The sequence below is a fragment of the Erinaceus europaeus genome, chromosome 13, assembly GCF_950295315.1.
Source record: "Erinaceus europaeus chromosome 13, mEriEur2.1, whole genome shotgun sequence".
Classification (NCBI taxonomy): Eukaryota; Metazoa; Chordata; class Mammalia; order Eulipotyphla; family Erinaceidae; genus Erinaceus; species Erinaceus europaeus.
Window position 1 is genome coordinate 38,463,083 of NC_080174.1, and position 9,237 is coordinate 38,472,319.

A 9,237-nucleotide genomic window follows, 5' to 3' on the forward strand; every position below is an offset into this window, starting at 1 on the left:
CTGGATTATATATATATTAAACTTCTCCAACAATTTTGATGAAAAGTTTTTTTTTAATTTTTATTTATTTCCTTTTGTTGCCCTTTGTTGTTTTATTGTTGTAGTTATTATTGTTGTTGTTGTTGAATAGGACAGAGAGAATTGGAGAGAAGAGGGGAAGACAGAGAGGGAGAGAGAAAGATAGACAACTGCTGACCTGCTTCACCACATGTGAAGCAACTCCCCTGCAGGTGGGGAGCCGGGGGCTCGAACTGAGATCCTTATGCCGGTCCTTGCACTTTGCACCACGTGCGCATAACCTGCTGTGCTACCACCTGACTCCTGAGAAGTTGGTTTTTAAAATGTCACACCTGGGCTCAGAGTTGGCACACCTGGTTGAGCACACACGTTGCAATGTGTAAAAGCCTCCGGTTCCCACCTGCAGCAAGGAGTTTCATGAGAGATAAAATAGTAGTGCAGATATCTCTCTCTCCCTCCCTCCTCTCCTCTAAACTTCTCTCCATCTGTATCTAAAATATATACATAAACTAATTATTTTTTTTTAATTTCACACCTATCACAGGGAGATGAGAAATTGTACCCATGTGTCAACAACTGTTCTGTGATCATTCATTAACACCCCCAGTAAAGTTTTTTAAATGTTTGCTATTATGGGAAAACCATGCATGAACTTTGAAATGAGTCAGATTTTGGTTTGAATCTTGGCTCCACAACTCTTCAGCTATGTGACACCTCTCAACCTCAATTTTCTTGTCTGTAAATTGGGAATAAAACCCCATGGGAAGGCTTACAAAGATTCAAAACATTCTAGTGTTCTTTCATTCCCTTTACATGTGGAAAAGTAAATTTTATTATTTTTATTTTAGTTATTTGCTGGATAGAGACAGTCTGAAATTAAGAGGGAGGAGGAGATAGGGAGAGAGACAGAGAGACATTTGCAGCACTGCTTCATCACTCATCACTGTTAATATATTGCTGTAGTGTTCAACAATTTGTTTGGCTTTGTATGTTAACTCTCTTTTCAGCCACCAGGTTCCAGACTCCCTGGAGAGAGGACCCCACCAATGTGTCCTGGAGCTCTGCTTCCCCAGAGACCAACACTGGCAGACTGGGAGTATGGATTGACCAGTCAACGCCCATATTCAGCGGGGAAGCAATTACGGAAGCCAGGCCTTCCACCTTCTGCAACCCACAATGACCTTGGTCCATACTCCCAGAGGGATAAAGAATGGGAAAGCTATCAGGGGAGGGGATGGGATATAGAGATCTGGTGGTGGGAATTGTGTGGAGTTGTACCCCTCCTATCCTACAGTTTTGTTAATGTCTCCTTTTTAAAATAAGTAAATATATATTTAATATATATTGCTGTAGCCCTCTCAGTAGATGTTTGATGTATTTAGATGGTGCATAGATGTTAATAATCATTAAGTACTCTTGATTGACTGATCCTAAGTATTAAGTAGTGTCCATCCCTAGGGAGTTGGGCGGTAGCGCAGCTGGTTAAGTGTAGGTGGCGCAAAGCACAAGGACTGGTGTAAAGATCCTGGTTCAAGCCCCCGGCTCCCCACCTACAGGGTAGCCGCTTCACAGGCAGTGAAGCAGATCTGCAGGTGTCTATCTTTCTCTTTCCCTCTCTGTCTTCCCCGCCTCTCTCTATTTCTCTCTATCCTATCCAACAACGGCAACATCAATAACAACAATAATAAGTACAACAATAAAACAACAAGGGCAACAAAAGGGAATAAATAAATATTTTTTAAAGTAATGTCCATTCCTATCTTTTTAAAATATTTATTTATTCATTTTTCCTTTTTGTTGCCCTTGTTGTTTTATTGTTGTACTTATTGTTGTTGTTATGTCTTCGTTGTTGGATAAGACAGAGAGAAATGGAGAGAGGAGGGGGAGACAGAGAAGGGGAGAGAAAGATAGACACCTGCAAACCTGCTTCACTGCCTGTGAAGCAACACCCCTGCAGGTGGGGAGCCAGGGGCTTGAACCGGGACCCTTACGCCTGTCCTTGTGCTTTGTACCACCTGCGCTTAACTGCTGTGCTACTGCCCGAACCCCAATTCCTATGTTTTAAATTTTATTTATTTTAAGGCCTGTTGTATCAGATATGAGAATAACTGTTCCTGCCCCTTTTTGTGGTCTATTGGCTTGTATGATGGTTTTCTATCCTTTCACTGAGTCTGTGTTTGCCTTGTTAGTGGCATTCCCGCAGACAAGATATAGTTGGATTGTGTTTTCTGATCCATCTTCCTACTCTGTGCCTTTTAATAGGTGAGTTCAGGCCATTGACATTTATTGATATCATAGACTGAAGTTTTTTTTTTTTTTTTTTTTACCAGAACACTGCTCAGCTCTGGTTTGTGGTGGTGCAGGGGATTGAACCTGGGACTTTGGAGCCTCAGACATGAGAGCCTGTTTGCATAACCATTATGCTATCTACCCCTGCCCAACTGAAGATATTTTAACACCATTATTGTATATTTTTAGAGTCTTCTGGTATATGGCATATTTATGGTGGTCTGACTGTTTATAGGAGACCTTTCAAAACTTCTTTTAGGGCAGGCTTGGTGATAGTTGATTCTTCCAACTTTTTCTTGTCTGAGAAGGTTTTTTTTTTTTATTTAATTCCTTTTTGTTGCCCTTGTTTTTTATTGTTGTTTGTATTGTTGTTGTTTATGATATCATTGTTGGATAGGACAGAGAGAAATGAGGAAAGGAGGGGAAGACAGAGAGGGTGAGAGAAAGATAGACACCTGCAGACCTGCTTTACCTATGTGAAGCTACTCTGCGGGAAGCCGCCCCCTCAGGGACCTCAGTTTTGAGGAACAGGCTACTCCATCTTGTGTAAAAACTCCATTTACCATAAGCCTGCCTGACAGGTACACAGGCAAGACCACCCCTCACCCACCTCCTAAATATGTTTACTTAACCTCTGCATCTGCATTCCTTCCTGGGACAGCTCCACAATTAGCAGGACAGGTATGACCATAGATGGCAAAGAAAGAACATTCCAAGGTTAGGTAACTAACCATAGCAACGCTGCTATGGTCCCTCCCTAACCTTAGAGCCATCCTTAAATACTCGTGAAAATTTTTCAATAAACAAGACTTGATCAGACTCCTGTCTTGTCTCCATTTCTCACGTCTCTTGTCCTACCCCATTCCCACTCCCCTTCCTAGGGTCTCCGTTTGATGACCCCGCAGGCCGGGGCACTACTCCCCTGCAGGTGGGGAGCCAGGGGCTTGAACCGGGATCCTTATGCAGGTCCTTGCGCTATGCGCCACATACACTTAACCCACTGAGCTACTGCCTGACTCCCCTGAGAGGATTTTTATGCCTCCATCTAGTCTGATTGACAGTCTAGCAGGATACAGTAGTCTTAGTTGAAAGCCTTTCTCATTGAGCACTCCATAGATATCTTGCCATTCTTTTCTGGCCTGTAGTGTTTGTGTGGAGAAGTCTGCTGCTAATCTTATGGGTTTTCCTCTGTAGGTGACTCGTTTTTCTCTTGCAGCCTTCAGGATACTTTCTTTCTTTCTTTCTTTCTTTCTTTCTTTCTTTCTTTCTTTCTTTCTTTCTTTTCTTTTCTTTTTTTTTTTTCAGGATGCTTTCTTTATCCTTATTCCTTTTCATTCTAAATATGATGTGTCTTGGTGTCTTTAAGTCTAGGTTAATTCTGTTTGGGACCCTCTGGGCTTCTTGAACCTTTATGTCTTTTACGTTGTCTAGACTAGAAACTTCTTAGCTATTATGTCCTGTAGAATGCTTTCTTCCCCTCCCTCTCTTTCTTCCTCTGGTAAGCCAATAATGCCTATATTATTTCTTATGACGTCATCCCATATGTCTCTGTTGTTGTTTTCAGTATCTTAATATCTTCTTGAGATCTCTTACTTCTTTCTTAGTTTTTCTCTAATTCATCCCCGATCTTGCTAATTCTGCCTTCAGCCTCATTTATTCTATTCTCTCTCCCCTCTACTGTTTTCTGGAGATCATCTTATTTTGTTACCCTGCTCTGATACTGTATTGGCTTGTTCAGCTAGTTGTGTTCTTAGCTCAGCTATTTTAGCTTTCAGCTCTCTAATAACCTAGAGATAATTAGAGTTTTCTTCCAGAGCCTCATCTGTTGTTTCTGCATTTCTGATGCCAATTCTTTTAAACTTTACTCACTCCTGTGACTATTTCCTTAACAAGCATTTGGATGTTAACCTCACTATTTTGTGGTTCAACCTGTGGGGGGCTTTTAGCTAGACTCTTGTCCTGGTTCATTTATACAATATTTCTTCTTGTTGGTTTAACCATTCTATATAATATGTCATGAGTTTCCTCTCTCAGTACTTTTTTTTTTTTTTATTGTCTTTATTTGTTTACTGGATAGAGACAGCCAGAAATTGAGAGAGAAGGAGTTGATAGAGAGGGGGAGAGAGAGACAGAGAGACACACCTGTAGCCCTGCTACACCACTTGTGAATCTTTCCCCTTGCAGGTGGGGACCAGGGGCTCGAACCTGGGTCCTTGCGCATTGTAACATGTGTGCTCAACCAGGTGAGCTACCACCTGGCTCCCTCTCAATACTTTTCAAATTACTGATCACTCTTGCCTAGATTGACTTGTGCCTAAATAAGGTATTTAAAGAGTTCACAGTTGTGGAAATTAACAGTTTTTTCAATATTATTTCAGTCCCTGAGTAGGCAATGGGAGCCTGAGGCCTTTTAAACTATAAGTGGGCTTCTTAGCTTAATCACTCACTCCTGATCAAGAGATAAAGCAGGGTGGGGGAGAGATAGCACAGTGGTTATGCAAAGAGACTCTCACACCCCCAGGGATCAAAGCTCTGGGCTCAATTCAGCTTCTCTGCCAAGCCCGACAGCACTGCTGGGCCCTGTGAGTTTCTAAACAAGTCCCGTTTATAGTCTGTAGGTTCTGAGGTAATTATTCACCATGTTCTCATCAGGAGAACAATGTAGAAAGGCTCCCCCTATACAGCCCCACTGCTAAGCCACCAAGGTATAGCTCTGCTCCTGAGTTTCCTGGTCAGTTCTCTGACCCCCAATGTCAGCACAGGTCCGTCCCCCTGCTGCTCCAGCCTCTGAAGGAGACTCTCAGTTGCATTCTGTGAGTCTTAGGGGAGTCCTATCCTCCCTTCAGCAGTCTTTTTGTTGGTAAAACAGACTTGAGGTGACACCTCAACCGGCAAACTGCCAGACTGTTACCAGCCTCTAAGGAATAGATATAGGTTTTTAGCCCCAGGAATCTCTCCTCAAGCTCCTCTCTGTCCATGAACCACACATGTTTGCACTCATCCATAACTTGGTGGGTTCCCAAAGTAGTCCTAGTCCTAGTCTTGCCTTATTGTGTTCTCAGGTGATCTACCAGCTTCACCACTTGTGAAGCTTTTCCCCTGCAGATGGGGACTAAGGGCTTCAGCCTGGGTCCTTGCGAACTATGACGTGTGCACTTAACCAGGTGTGCTACCACCTGGCCCCCCAAATGTTTTTTAGGGCTGGGAAGACAGCATAATGGTTATACAAGTACCTTTTGTGCCTAAGGCTCTGAGGTCCCAGGTTCAATCCCCAGCACCACCATAAGCCAGAGCTGAACAATGTGTTGATGTCCCTGTCTCTCAAGTAACAATAAGTGAAATATTTAAAAATATTTTTAACTAAACATCATGCAATGTACACTCCTCTACAGCAAAAAGTTCTCTGAACCAAAATGTCAACAGTGAAGAAAACTGACCTTTGCTACGTTGGACTTGAAACTTCCAAATCTGAGTGACTTTAAATGACAAAATATTTATTTCTCACTCATACTACATATCTTTGTGGGTCTGAAGGGCTCTGATTTCCTCCACCCTCACTCCAGGGACCTAGGGTAAAGGAGGCACCATCCTCTTGCTGTTATCTTTCTTTTTTTTAAAAAAAATATTTTATTTTATTTATTTATTCCCTTTTGTTGCCCTTGTTGTTTTATTGTTGTACTTATTATTGTTGTTGTCGTCGTTGTTGGATAGGACAGAGAGAAATGGAGAGAGGAGGGGAAGACAGAGAGGGGGAGAGAAAGATAGACACCTGCAGACCTGCTTCACCGCCTGTGAAGCGACTCCCCTGCAGGTGGGGAGCCGGGGTTCGAACCGGGATCCTTATGCTGGTCCTTGTGCTTTGCGCCACCTGCGCTTAACCCGCTGCGCTACAGCCCGACTCCCGTTGTTATCTTTCTATCATATGACATAGCATTTTTGCCACCAGGCTTATCACTGGAGCTCATTCCCAGCACAACTCCACCATTCCTGGTAGCTTTTTTCAATCAAAGGTGAGAGACAGAGATAGAGGGGGAGAGAGGATAAGAGAGAGGTATAGAGGAAAGACACCTACAGCACTGCTCCAGCATTCATAAAACTTTTCCTCAGTAGGTAGGGACCAGAGACTTGAACCTGAATCTCTGAACATGGCCGTGTGTGTGCTCTACAGGGTTAACCAACACATGACCATTCTGACATTTCTGTTTTTCTTCTATTATTATTATTATATTTTTGCCTCCAGTTGCTGGGGCTCGGTGCTGACTCTATGAATCCAATGCTTCTCGTGGCCTTTTTTTCTTCAATAGGACAGAGAAAAATTAAGAAGGAAGGATAGATAGAAGGAGAAAAAGACATGTGCAGGCCTGCTTCACCACTTGTGGAGCTTCCCCTCTGCAGGTGGGGAGCTGGGGGCTTGAACTGGGATCCTTTTGCTTCATATATACTATGTGCGCTTAACCTGGTGTGCTATCACCTGACCACCTACCCCCCTTTCTTCAGTTATTTCTTTTTAAAAAAATTGTTTTATTTGGTGGTGTATTGCACTAAAGTAAAGGACTCTGAGATGGGTAGGGGGGAGAGTACAGGTCCTGGAAAAGGATGACAGAGGACTTAGTGGGGGTTGTATTGTTATGTGGAAAACTGAGAAATGTTATGCATGTACAAACTATTGTATTTACTGTCAACTGCAAAACATTAATCCCCCAATAAAGAAAATTTAAAAATAGATAAAAGTAAAAATTGTTTTACTGGGGGCTGGGAAGTAGCACAGTGGGTTAACTGCACATGGCGAGAAGCGCAAGGACCAGCATAAGGATCCCAGTTTGAGCCTCTGGTTCCTCACCTGAAAGGATGGTCACCTCACAAGCGGTGAAGCAGGTCTGCAGGTATCTATCTTTCTCTCCCCCTCTGTCTTCCCCTCCTCTCTCCATTTCTCTTTGTCCTGTCCAACAACAATGACAGCAATAACAATGATACACAAAAAGGACCACAAAAGAGAAAAAATGGCCTCCAGGAGCAGTGTATTCGTAGTGGAGGCACTGAGCTCCAGCAATAACCCTGAAGGCAAAAAAATTGTTCTGTTATATTTATTTATTGGATAGAAACAGAGAGAAATTGAGAGGTGAGGGAAAGGTAGGGAGAGAGAGACAGAGAGACACCTGCAGCCCTGCTTCATCACTCATGAAGCTTTCACTCTGTAGATGGGGACCAGGAGCTTGAACCTGTGTCCTTATGCACTGCAAAGTGAGCACTAAATCAGGTGCGCCACCACCTGATACCCTATTTATTTATATTATTTTTTCTTTTTTGCCACCAGTGTTTTTGTTGGTGCTTAGTGCCTGCACAATGAATCCTTGGCTCTCAGAAACCACTTATTCCCATTTTATTTCTTCCTTCCTTTCTCTCTGTTTGATAAGACAGATAAATTGAGATGGAATGGAGTGGGCGCCCAGTTAAGTGCACATAATACTATGTACAAAGACCCAGATTCAAGCCCTAGGTCCCCATCTCAGGGGGAAAACTTCATAAGGAGTTTAATGCTGCAGGTGTCTCTGATTCTCTTTATCCTCCCTTCCCTCCCAATTTCACTCTGTCTCTATAAAAAGAAAGGGGGGAGGAGAGTTGGGTGGTAGCGCAGCGGGTTAAGCACAGGTCGCACAAAGCATAAGAATGCTGGTTCAAGCCCTGGCCCCCCACCTGCAGGGGAGTCGCTTCACAAGCAGTGAAGCAGGTCTGCAGGTGTCTTTCTCTCCTCCTTTCTGTCTTCCCCTCCTCTCTCCATTTCTCTCTGTCCTATCCAACAATGACAACAATAAAACAACAAGGGCAACAAAAAGGGGAATAAATAAATATTAAATAAAAGAAAGGGGGGAAGGGGAGGGGGATGAATAGCATTGCTTCACTACTCATGAAGTTTCCCCTTACAGGTGGGGACCAAGGCCTTAAACCCCTTTTCTTTTTAAAATATTTGTTATTTATCAGTGAGATACAGAGACAGAGATGATAGCACCACTTAGCTCTGGCCTACAGTGGTGCCAGGGAAAAGACCAGAGACCTCTGGTGTCTCAGCATGAAAGTCTATGGTGCTAATTTTGTACTATCTTCCTGGTCTCTGTTGGTGTTATTTCCAAGGCAAGTGAAGAATACTGTAGTGGTCTTGAAGCTATATCCAGAAATAAGACCATTTCAAGGGGACAAGTGTAGAGGACCACCAGAAGGTGAGCATCTATCAGGCCCTCTGTAAATGAGACAGCTGAGAGGAAGCATGGAAAAATAACACCATGGCCTCTGAGTGGACCCCTGCTTCTCCCGTTTGTGCTCTGCTGATCTTGGCAGGACAAATTAATCTTAGGGAACAATAGTCGGCTGCTGAATAATCATAGAATAGTATATAGAAGTAAGCAAATGCCAGTAACCGCTTGATCTTTACAGTAACCAATTGATCTTTAACTAACTGCCAGTATATCATAAGACCTTGTGTAATCTTGTATTGTGTGTAGAACTGCTTGTCTTCTATATAAATCTTAGAGATTCAGAAATAAAGTTACTGTGTCTTTGGCACGGTCCTCCCTACCCCATTAGCTCTCATTCCTTCTCTCAGGTTTATCGTTAGACTTTGCCCCGGGCCGGATGCGGTGGCAAGAGACAAGAAAGTACAATCCATCCACATGGAATAATTTGCTACAACAACCAGACTCCAAAGACAAAACGGCAGCCAAGGCCACCCAGCTTCACACCCAAATACTCAGAAATGAATTCAGGACTTCATACTTGAAAGCCCAGTGCTTTATCCAGTGTATCATTAATAAACGAATCTTTTAAAAAATAAAAGTGACCTTTTTTAAAAGCAGTACCGGGATCAAATGTGGAACCTATTGTGTGCAAGTCCTGTGTGCTACCATTCTTTTGACTTTAAACCACAATATGAAGAAA